Source organism: Podarcis gaigeae, assembly GCF_964106915.1.
Source record: "Podarcis gaigeae genome assembly, chromosome: 5".
NCBI classification, from domain to species: Eukaryota; Metazoa; Chordata; class Lepidosauria; order Squamata; family Lacertidae; genus Podarcis; species Podarcis gaigeae.
In genome coordinates, this window is record NC_139681.1 from 62,793,340 (window position 1) to 62,806,008 (window position 12,669).

Here is a 12,669-nt window from a genome sequence, read left to right on the forward strand (position 1 = left end):
GGTCAGACAAATTTTATTCCAAAAGGAGTCAGTTTTTATGCTTCCAGTTGCTTCAGGCTATGCAATATTAATATCTGCAATAGTCACAAATGGACATGGTGGCTGAGGAGAAAGAGGCAGTTACTAGTGGAAGGAGGTGGAGGGTGCAGCCTTGGTTCTCAAATGCCTTGGTTCCTAAACACCTAAAAACCGGAAGTAAGTGCTGGGTCTTTCCATGTCATGTCAATGCGGTCATATCACTCACCGTCTCAGATTTTGATGATACTTGATGTACCCCCTTAAGGTTGCAAGAAACCCTCTTAATTTTTTCCCCTCTATCTCAAACGGTTTGGCTATCAAGAAGTGACTCCATTGAATTTTCACAATAGATTTCCACAGATCGAACACACTTGATCAAAACCACTTCAACACTAGATGAGTTCATTGATGACCTAATAGACAAAATAGAACATTTGATTCCTCAAATGATTCTTGTACTTTGCATCCTGTGGTAAAGGTACCCCTGTCTGTACGGGCCAGTCGTGTCCGACTCTGGGGTTGCGCGCCCATCTCGCTTAAGAGGCCGGGGGCCAGCGCTGTCCGGAGACACTTCCGGGTCACGTGGCCAGCGTGATGAAGCTGCTCTGGTGAGCCTGCACCAGTGCAGCACACGGAAACACCGTTTACCTTCCCGCTATAAAGCGGTACCTATTTATCTACTTGCACTTTGACATGCTTTTGAACTGCTAGGTGGGCAGGAACTGGGACCGAACAATGGGAGCTCACCCCGCCGCAGGGATTCGAACCGCCGACCATATGATCGGCAAGTCCTAGGCACTGAGGTTTTCCTACAGCGCCACCCTCGTCCCTTTTGCATCCTGTGGTAGTGCATTATAAAAGTTCTGACGGAGAGAATATGATCTCGCCCCATTGCACTGTTTCTGATAATTTAAAGCATGATGTGAATATGGTATACAAAACTCAAGAAATAGTTTTGAAATATATAAAAGATAAATTTCCTCACATCAAACAGATACACTACTTTAGTGATGGCTGTGCAGCACAGTACAAAAATAAGTTCAACTTCCTAAATCTCTGTCACCATCAGGAAGATTACCAAATAAATGCACAGTGGTCTTTCTTTGCCACTAGTCATGGCAAGTCAGAATGCGACGGTATTAGTGGAACTACAAAACGTCTAGCTAGAAAAGAGAGTCTTCAGAGACCCTTTGACAAGCAGAGTACTACTCCAAAACCATTTTTTGATTTCTGTGACAAAAAAATCGAAAAGGTCAGATTCTATTATATTGCAAAGGAAGACATAGACATAATCCGCTCTTCCCTCAAAACCCGTTTCAGAGACATGCAGACAGTCCCTGGAACTCAGTTTCCACAACTTTAAACCACTCAACTCTACAGGCACAACTGAAGTAAGAAGAATGAGCATTGATAAAGAACCCTCCTTCACTTTAAACCTGAGGAGCCTCCCCAAACTTCCTGTGAATGCTAATGATCTGTATCCTGGATGTTCTGTCGCTTGCAAGTATGATCATTTGTGGTACTTTGGAATGATATCAGAGATTAATGAAGACGAGGGAGACGCTTTTGTAAAATTTCTTCACCCAAAGGGACCTTCACCTTCATTCTGCTGGCCTAGCCATGACGATTCTTGCGCATTACCATTTCCTCATATGCTTGGTGTTGTACAACTCCCGCAGACAATCATTGGCAGAAGAGACTTCTTTCCTGACGAGTGTATAGCATTGATGGAAGAAAAAATGGAAAACTTACATGTGATACTGAGGCTACAGCAAAGAAACTGAGGAGCATTGAACTTGTAAGGTAATCAACTGTGATAATAGCACAATCTGTTATGGTAATTTTTTACTTAATTTTTTACTTTAGTTTAATTGTTGTCTTTATTGTTATTAATGTATCTGCTGTCATAAAACTGCCTCGTTGTGAATTATGCCTCAATATATTTAACATAAATGTTAAAAAGTCTCCATGCATCCATTATTTCAAGATGGCACACAAACATCATTTCTTTTCTTTTCGTTTATTTTGTAAGACAGACATGTCTATGTATGCAATAATATTCTGAAAAACAAATTGGGGATCATGTAATGTTGCGTAATTGAATAAAATGCACAATTTTAAATTCTCTTAATCTTTTTCTTGCTAGGTCTTATTACTTAATTTGTCAGCATTCAAAGCTTCTAAACGTATTTTTTTATTGATTTCCTGATTGCCAATTTTCATAACTTCAAATTCAAATATCCCTAAATTAAAACAAGTACTGTATGCACTTTTGAAAAAAAACAACAACTTATGATAACCAATATTATATTAATTTTTATGATGAACAACTTTGTTTCATTACTTTTTTCTATTACAGCTATGGATTGTAGGAAAGTTGTACCCAGTAGCCATTTTTCCCCCCACGATGTCCAAAAAACGTAAAATTTTCATTACAAGGAATAAAAAAAACATAAATGTCAGGGTTGCCTCCAGGTCCCAGCTCACAGAGGACCAACGCTAGTCAGTAATAACGTATAAAAGTCTTTATTGAAGATTAGTTTCCATTTCCAAACCGCAGCGTGCAACTCTACGTCTTAGAACTTAGACCGGCGAAGCTCCATCTGAGTCTCCGCCTCCTAGACACCAGTTTAAGACTCTAGCCTTACTCCACCTCTTCCGTTGTTCTTTCCTCCTCTGGGTCCTTCTGCTCCCTGGGGTTTCCTCCTTTCTGGACTCTTCTGACGCTGACCCCCCTGAGTCTTGCCCCTCCTTCCGGCGGGCTTTAGGACCTGGCTCCCTATCCGGGCTACCTGCTGTGCCGCTCGCCTGTACATTTGAACTTGGCGCGCGCGCCCAGCCGGTAACCTTCCTCTTGACCGTTTCCCCGCTCTCTGATGGAGGCGTGGCCAATCCTGACGCATCTCCTCTCGCTGGTGGTGAGAACACTGGTTCCGATTCCTGGGACTCCCCCCCCCACTGCGCTCTGGTGGGGAAGCTGGTCCTGATTTCCAACTGCTGCTCTGGGAGTCCCCGCTGGCCCCTTCCTTCTGGGGTTTCCCCCTTGGCACCCCCCTTGCCCTGGCCATCGGCACTCCCTTCTGTGAATCTTCCGATTCGCTGGAGAGGCTCGTGGAATCCCTCTGACCACTGTCACCGCCTACACTCCCCTCGGATTCCTCCCCCTCGCTCTCCATTTCCTCCCTCTCCTGTGCCTCTGCTCCTGAGCCCCTGACATCCATCCCCCCCTCGAAGCCCCCCCTTCCCCCTCCCCCTCTTCAGGTGCGGGTTCTGGGTGCTCCAGTGTTGTGGGGGTGAGTGCAGGATACAGTTTGTCCCCCGTGGCGTGCAGCCAGCCGGATAAATCCGGGAAGTCCTCCATGGTCTCATCGACGGCGATCTCCTCTGCGTCCATCTCCTGGGCGGTGTGTTCGAACCCTGGATCGTCCCCCAACTCGTCCATGACCCCCTCTCCCCCTGTCGCCTGGGATGACACTGCGTGCAATGGTCCTCTCGGCAGTTCTCTGCGCCAGCCCACCTCAGGTTGATCTTCCCACCAATAAGATCCACCTGTGCCAAACCCTGAGAGTGATCCCTCTGGGGAGCTAGTCTCCGGCGCTGTCTCCTCAGCTGAAGAGAAACCCTGGAAGGTGCTGGCTGAGAGTGTGGGTGTGAAAAGATATTCGTCGAAATAATCTGCCGGCATGGGCCTGTGTGGGAAAAGTGCGTGGAACTCGTCTTTGAGGTAGTGCTCCTCTACCGCATAGTACGGTACCCAGCTGTTGGCACTGGCCGGGGTACCTTCCCTGGCGAGGAGATATTCAACCCCCTCTTCCCCCCATCTCGAGTCCAAAATCTCTGTGACCTCGTTGAGCGGCTCTGCCCTCAGCGAGCCCCCCTTCGTGGGCGCATCTCTGAGCGGGCTAGGAGCTGACCCTGGCGCCTGGAACCTGTGAGGTGCCTTGTAGGGCGTGAGCACCGATCTATGAAAGACCGGGTGCATTCTGGATCCCTCCGGGAGTGTCAACCGGAAGGCCACTGGGTTGATCTGTGCCTCGACTTGGTAAGGGCCTATCTGCTTGTGTCCGAGCTTCTTCTTATCTAACGATCTGGCTGGCACTGCCTGGGCTGCCAACCAGACCCAGTCCCCCACCCGGATGTCCTCCCCAACTCTCCTGTGTCTGTCCGCTTGCATTTTGTACGCGTGTTTAGCTAGCTCTAACTGCCTTCGGAGTTGCTCGTGGACCTCCTGTAACTCTGCTGCCAAGGCCTCTGCTCCCTGCGGATCCCCCTCCCTCACTTTCTCTAAACCCAGGAAGGTTCTGGGATGCCGCCCATTGTTGGCGAAAAACGGTGTCACCCCCGTGGACATGTGTTTCGTGTTGTTGTAGGCAAACTCGGCCAGCGGTAGGTAGTCCACCCAGGTCGAGGGCTGCTGGTTCGCGTAGCCTCTCAGGTACTGCTGCATGATGGCATTGACCCTCTCCGCTTGTCCGTTGGTCTGCGGATGTCTTGCCGACGCTAGGCTGACCTTGACGTTCAGGATGCCCATCAACTTCTGCCAGAAGCTGGAGATGAACTGGCGCCCCCGGTCGGACAGGATAGACCGTGGCAGGCCGTGCAGCTTGAACACGTGGTCTATGAACAGCTTGGCGGTCTGCTCCGCTGTGGCCACCTTCGCGCAAGGAATGAAGTGTGCCATCTTGGTGAACAAGTCTACTACCACGAGTACTGCTGTTTTGCCCCTCGAGCTGGGCAGATCAGTGACAAAGTCCAGGGCCACCCTCTCCCACGGTTCGAGCGAGGTCTGTAGCGGTTCCAACAGTCCCGCCGGCGGCCTGTGTACTGGCTTGGCCCTTTGGCAGGTGTCACACCTATTGACGTAATCCGCGACTTCTCCCCGCATCTTGGGCCACCAAAAGTCTCTGGCTACTAATTCTACCGTCTTCTTTTTGCCGAAGTGCCCAGCACTGGGCGCATCGTGTAACTGTTGCAGTACTCTCGCGCGGAGGTTGTCTCCCGGCACGTAGAGGGCCCCTTTGCGTATGAGCAGTCCATCGCGTATCTGGAACTCGTCGTCCTTCACTGTGCTGCTGCGCACCTCCTCCATCTTGGCTCGTGCGAAGGAGTCCGTCTGCAGCGTGCGACATACTGCGTCCAGGTCCACCGTGGCTGAGGCGCATGCCCACGCTTTCGGTGCGAAAATGTGCTTGGCCGCCGGCGGTGCCTCTTCCTCGAGATACTGCGGTTTCCTGGATAGCGCATCCGCCATGATGTTGTTGTCTCCCGGGATGTATTCTATCCTGAAGTCGAAATCTGCAAAGAACTCCGCCCAGCGGATGTGTCTCTGGTTCAGGAACCTCGCCGTGCGCCAGTACTCCAAGTTCTTATGGTCCGTGCGGACCTGCACTGTGTGTTTGGCTCCGATGAGGAAGTGCCGCCACGCCTTGAATGCTGCATGAATGGCCAGCAACTCTCTGTCCCAGATGGTGTAGTTCTGCTCCGACTTGCTGAGTTTCCTGGAGTAGAAAGCGCACGGCCTCCAGTCCCCTTGGTGGTCTCGCTGCAACAGGACCGCCGCCACGGCTCTGTCTGAGACGTCCGTCTCAACCCTCATGGGTTTGCTGGGGTTCACATGTAGTAGTTGTTCTTCGGACGCGAAGAGACGCTTGAGCTTCTGAAAGGACTGCTCCGCCTGCTCCGTCCAGATGAACTTCTTCTTCTTGGAGCTGAGGGTGTCGGTGATGGCCACCGTCTGCATAGCGAAACCCTTGATAAACTTGCGATAAAAGTTGGCAAAGCCGACAAACTTCTGGACCTCCTTCCGATTGCACGGGCTTTTCCAGTCCAGCACCGAGCGGACCTTGGCGCTGTCCATGGCGAGCCCCTTGTCGGACAGCTTGTAGCCCAGGAAATCCACCTCCGTCATGTCGAACTGGCACTTCTCCAGCTTGGCATAAAGCCTGTGCTCCCTCAGCCTCTGCAGGACTTCCTTGACATCTCTCTCGTGGGCCTCCTGCGACTCCGAGAAGATCAGGATGTCGTCCAGGAAGCAGACGCACTTCTTGTAGAGGAGACCCGCTAAGACGTGGTGCATGAAGGCTTGAAAACAGTGGGAACCATTTTGTAATCCAAAAGGCATAACTCTATATTCATAGGTGCCTAGCGGCGTAAACATGGCCGTCTTCCACTCGTCGCCCTCCCTCACGCCTATGAGATTGTACGCTCCGCGTAGATCCAACTTGGTAAAGATGCGACCCTTCCTCACCGTCGCCAGCAGGTCATCGATCTTGGGCATGGGGAAGGCTGTGGGCTTGGTTTTCGAATTCAAAATTCTGTAATCAACTACAAGCCTCTTTTGGGGCGTGTCCCGCTTCTTCACAAAAAACACGGGACTGCCCCCCACTGCTTTGGATTATCGGATGAATCCCCGCTTCAAGTTGTGATCTATGAACTCCCTGAGTTCCTGCAGTTCATCCTCAGACATGGAATACAGTTTCCCCGTCGGCAGCGTCGCCCCCGGCAGGAGGTCAATCTTGCAGTCGTAGGGCCTGTGGGGAGGCAGCTTGTCCGCTTCTTTCTCGCAGAAGACCTCCAAAAACTCTTTGTACTTGTTGGGTACCGCTTGCAACATGCCTAAGTGTAGCTGTGGTCCATCTTCGTGCCCCTCATCTTCCTGGTTAGCGAGGATGCAGTGTTCTGCGCAGTAGGAGGAGCAGAAGGTCAATTGACGCTGGTACCATGCTAATGCCGGGCTGTGCCTGTCCAGCCAACTCATGCCCAGTACTATGGGCATGTCCGACAGTTGGGTGACGTTGAAGCTGATGACTTCGCGGTGATTTCCAATTTGCATGACCATTGGCGGTGTCTGCTGCACCACCTGTCCCCCCAGCAAGTCTCTGCCGTCGACTGTCACTACTTTCAGGGGCATCGTGGCAGGCAGGAGCGCTATGCCTTGTTGCTTGATGAAATCCACTCCTATAAAGTCTGCATTGCTACCAGAGTCAATGGTAATAGGGACTTCCATGGCGAGCTCATTGGGAAGCTGGAGGGATGCGGTGAGCTGCACCACTGGTTTGGGTGGGAGGGGGTCTGTGGGCTGTAAGATTCCTGGGGACTGCTTCACTGACTCGTCTGGCTGGGCCCCAGTGGCTCCACTTCCAGCCAGACTTCTTCGTTTCCCTGCTGTGCTTCTTTCTGCTGAACTGCTTCTTTTACTGTCGCTGAGGCTGCAGTGTGCTTGTGAATCCTCTGGGGACACTCTTTCGCCATGTGCTGAGCACTGTCGCAGATGTAACACTTCCTGTTCCCTCTAGGAGGCTTCGGTTTGACTGCTCCCGGCGTTAGGGCTCTGGCTGCTGACTGAGCCTTGGCACCACCTAACTCCATCGGCTCCTCTCCCCCTCCCAGTGGAGGTGTGGATTGAGCGCACGCTGTGTCCCTGGGAAAGAAAGGAGGTGCTCTTGCTGGTGTGTGTCCCCAACGCCCTTCGTCCTTGCTCCAGGAACGTTCCTCCAGCCTCACCCCAATCGTCAGCGCTCTCTGGATCACGTCTTTAGTGGTCTGGGGTCGCTCCCCCCTCGCAATTTCGTCTTTCACAGCCCCGTTCAACCCCTCCCAGAACAGGTCCCTGACGGCAGCTGAATCTTTTTCCCATCCCAGCGCGTTGACCAATGCAAAAAAGCGGGAGTGATATTGCCTGACAGTGGCTCTGCCTTGTTTCAATCCATGTACCTCTTTTCTGGCAATATCTACATCAATCTCTGATAAAAAGCACGCATCGATCGCCTTAAGGAAGGCTTTCGCATTTTGGAGGGCTGGGTCCTTATCTCGGTACAGATTCCGCAGCCACGCTTTGGCGTCTCCGTGGAGATGCGTCAGTATGAAGCCTACTTTCTCCTGCTCATCTCTAAAGTCCTTCTCCAGCAATTCTAGGGCGAAAACCACGTCTGCTCTGAAGTTAGGATACTGCTGCAGATTCCCATCGAAATGCGACACAAGGGTGCCTCCTCTCTTTCCCAGCCCAATCCCCTCTGGTCTGGTTCCCGGCGCCCCCTGTTTAGCCAATATTTCCAACCTGATTTGCAGATCCTTGCAGACAGCAGCGGATTCTTCTTCCCTCTTCCTGGATGCCAGTATTTCTGAGTTAAGTTGTGCCACTGCGTTTTGCAGGTCTGTTATTTGTTGTTCGGTAGTCATCTTGTCCTGCCTTCGTGAGCTCGCGAAGCACCAATCTTCGCCCCCTCGCTGCGTCCACTCACGTTGCGAGGTTTTATTTTTAGGAGATGGAGCTTACTGTCAGGGTTGCCTCCAGGTCCCAGCTCACAGAGGACCAACGCTAGTCAGTAATAACGTATAAAAGTCTTTATTGAAGATTAGTTTCCATTTCCAAACCGCAGCGTGCAACTCTACGTCTTAGAACTTAGACCGGCGAAGCTCCATCTGAGTCTCCGCCTCCTAGACACCAGTTTAAGACTCTAGCCTTACTCCACCTCTTCCGTTGTTCTTTCCTCCTCTGGGTCCTTCTGCCCCCTGGGGTTTCCTCCTTTCTGGACTCTTCTGACGCTGACCCCCCTGAGTCTTGCCCCTCCTTCCGGCGGGCTTTAGGACCTGGCTCCCTATCCGGGCTACCTGCTGTGCCGCTCGCCTGTACATTTGAACTTGGCGCGCGCGCCCAGCCGGTAACCTTCCTCTTGACCGTTTCCCCGCTCTCTGATGGAGGCGTGGCCAATCCTGACTCATCTCCTCTCGCTGGTGGTGAGAACACTGGTCCCGATTCCTGGGACTCCTCCCCCCCACTGCGCTCTGGTGGGGAAGCTGGTCCTGATTTCCAACTGCTGCTCTGGGAGTCCCCGCTGGCCCCTTCCTTCTGGGGTTTCCCCCTTGGCACCCCCCTTGCCCTGGCCATCGGCGCTCCCTTCTGTGAATCTTCCGATTCGCTGGAGAGGCTCGTGGAATCCCTCTGACCACTGTCACCGCCTACGCTCCCCTCGGATTCCTCCCCCTCGCTCTCCATTTCCTCCCTCTCCTGTGCCTCTGCTCCTGAGCCCCTGACAATAAATTTCATTCTTTGTTGAGAAAGAGCATGCCTTTGCAATAATTTTCAACATCAAGAACTTTGGGTTCCATCATACTCATACGCTGAAAATTGAGGTTTTCCACCAAAAAAGAACACACATATATATATATTAAAGGCATTTATAAAGTCTTTTGAGTGCTGGTGTATTTTTTCCTGAAATCCTCATCCTCTTATTGAGCTCTGTGTAAAATTTCAAAGAGATCTGATTAATGGTTATGGAGAAAAAAATAAAATGTACATGTGCCGAGGGTTTTTTATCATCTACAATACTGTTTTATTTATTTTATAATACAGGTACATATTGCTTTCATTTTATGGATCAATGGTCTCATTTTTATCATCTACAATACTGTCTTATTTATATTATAGTACAGGTACATTGATTATTGCTTTCATTTTATGGATCAATGGTCTCATTAGATAGTTAAATTCATGTTAAACCGCTGTTTTAGGGGTTGTTTTTAAAAGTCTGGAACGGATTAATCCGTTTTGCATTACTTTCTATGGGAAAGCGTGCATTGGTTTTGGAACGCTTTGGTTTTGGAACGGACTTCTGGAATGGATTAAGTTTGAGAACCAAGGTGCCACTGTAGAAGGAGGAGGCAATTCAGGGGAATCTGGGGAAGGCCAGGCCAGTGGGAAACACAGAAGGGAAATCTGACCTAGCTCCCTTCTGTCTACTTGAGTTGCCAACATTCTGTTCTCTCAGGGCTCCTGTACCAGTCTCAGCTACATAGAGCTAACAAAAGCAAGGGATTCTGCCTCCAGTGAGCAGACGAAAGTCTTACACCGACCCCTCATCACTGTTCTAAGAAGCAAGAACTTCCAGTAATGCACTCCAGTCCTGGGTTTGGCTTCCTTTGGAAGGTACAGTGGTACCTCAGGTTACAAACGCTTCAGGTTACAGACTTCGCTAACCCAGAAATAGTACCTCTGGTTAAGAACTTTGCTTCAGGATGAGAACAGAAATCGTGCTCCGGCGGCGCGATGGCAGCGGGAGGCCCCATTAGCTAAAGTGGTGCTTCAGGTTAAGAACAGTTTCAGGTTAAGAACAGACCTCTGGAACAAATTAAGTTCTTAACCCGGGGTACCACTGTAGTTGCTTGGACGCTTATTGTAATTTCCTAATAATTGTGTTTCTTTAAAAAGATACACATTGAGTGCACACTGCAGTTCTGCAACTTGTTTCTTCTCTCTCCCTTCTGAGGAGGGATAATAATAATAATAATAATAATAATCTTACACCCTGCCCTTAGACAGACCACAGCGTGGTAACAAAAAACCACAAAGAAACACACACCAAAAAACCACAACATCAAAACCAAAATCTGAAATACTCAATGCTTAAAACAATCAGAAATATAGCTATGTCAATACAGGGAAATGTCCTCTGACCATCACCTGGCCTCCTTGGGCCATCTTAGTTCCCAAGGAGGCAATCACTTGAATGCTATGGGTTATTAAAGGTATTTGGTCAGGGCTGAGCTGCTGGCTAGGTCTTACTTCAAAGCAACCCCTATCAAAAGCCTGTAAAAGATGGAAGATAGCCATTATGATATATTTTAGTCATCACACAGCCTGGTGGGGCTTGCTGTTTTACTGGTTGTTGATGTTGTGAATAATATATTTTGGTGTTTTATTCTAGGTGTTGCATACCCTGCTTTAAGATTGTTCATAAAATATTTGTTGGAAAACCGTTAAAATGATATACACTGAAATTCAACCAGGGGGATACGAGGAAGTCACTTAACAATGTCAATAAGATTGGTTTAAATAAGGTTATGATTTATGTTTGTTTGTTTGTTTAATTTTTTTTGGAAACCCAATAAAAAAAAATTTGGGAAAAAGAGAGATTGTTCATAAAATATTTGTTATCACTCTTCATTGTTAAGTACTGTACTGTAAAAAAAAAAAAAGCCTTAAGGGAAAGTAACTAATTCACTTGGACACCAGAGGGCAATATTTGCCAATATTTCTCTCTGCCCCAGAAGTGAACTTTTTGTTGTTCCCTTGAGGATTCTTCAGATATGTGTATTACGAGGGGGATATTTCTAATGATTTCTGGTATTGTTCACAAAGTCGTCCTTCTTCTTCTTCTTCTTCTTCTTCTTCTTCTTCTTCTTCTTCTTCTTCTGGTGGTTACATTTAAGTAAGTCACTGAAAATGACTAAACACATTCTTTGGATCAAATGTAAAGCTCCATGTCTGTTAACAAGCTTCACACGCACACACAGTTGGCAAAGAAGTAGGGTTGTCAACTGATTAAATAATTTTAGTTAGCTTGGAGGGCTGCATTTGGCTCCTCAGCTTGAGGTTGCCCATTCCCCCGCACACATTTCCTGCGAGGCAGCAATCTGTGCTATGTGGCCAGCAATGTGAATTCCATAGTGCTCTTGAGATCCTTTCAGTATGAAAACTGTGCCTCATCACATCCTTCAGACTTTTGCAAGGCCCAGTCCTGTGCAAACACCACAGTATCTCATTACCATGTAATGTAGTAATGGAGAACCAGGCTGAATGCAACCCTCGAAGCCCCTTGGCCTGACCCTTGGACCTCTCCCAGCGTATAGTGCAACACCTCTCCCAAGGCCACACACCTGACTGGTGCTGCTTGCCTGGAATGTCTCTCTTCAGTGTTTATGCCAAACTTGGGTCTCCAGCCATTTTTGGGACTACAGTTTCCATGATCCCTGATCACTCGTCCTGCTATCTAGAGATGATGGGAGTTGTAGTCCAAAAACAGCTGGAGACCCAAGTTTGGGAAACGCTTGTCTAGATGGGATGTGGGAACATCTGGAGAAACTACCCTACTGCAGAAAGGTATAATTTACACTTACTTTTGCCTCTGGCTGTCAGTTTGCATTTCTTAGTGCAGAAAGTATTGATCTGATGGGTAGAGATCTTTCCTATTCTAATTAATTTAAGAGGGTTCTGGAAGCTTCTCTGCGTGAAAGAAATAAGCAGAAGGTTCATGATGTTTAGGTTATTCCTTCAGAGAAGCTGAGTACAGTTGGCTTAAACTGGTTCTTTTATCACTTCTGTCAAGGTCATGCTGACTATAAAAATAAGGCCAGAAGGAGCCTGGGTGTCGCTTTCACTTTCTGTCTCTCTTCTAGTGTGGTGTTCTGTATATAGTGTTAAGGTTTAGACTTATTATAAGTTATTGTAAGCTTAAATTAAGTCTGCTGCAACTGGATTTCTTATGGACAGTGCCAATCCTGAATGTATTGGATTTGTTACCATGATGCTCATTTGACTTCAGTAGCAGTAAAGTTCTGCTGGATGAAATATTAATTGCCTCTGGTCTATTTTTTGGGAATCCTGCAACATGTTTAAGTTTTTACTCTGCTCACTATACGCTGGAATCTGCTCTGGATCAATATCGAGTAGAATTTCAATGATACTGGCTTCACTCATCTCACTGTATGTGGTCCTTTGAAGGTTGCCCAGAAAAGAATGTGTCTCTCAGGCTGAAAATCCCAATCTCGATACATTGACTAGGAAGATAGCTGCAGCACAGAGAATAGTCAGTGCTCGGTCCATCCCTCATTTAAAAACAGTTAGGACTTAATTATACAGCTGCAAATATAACT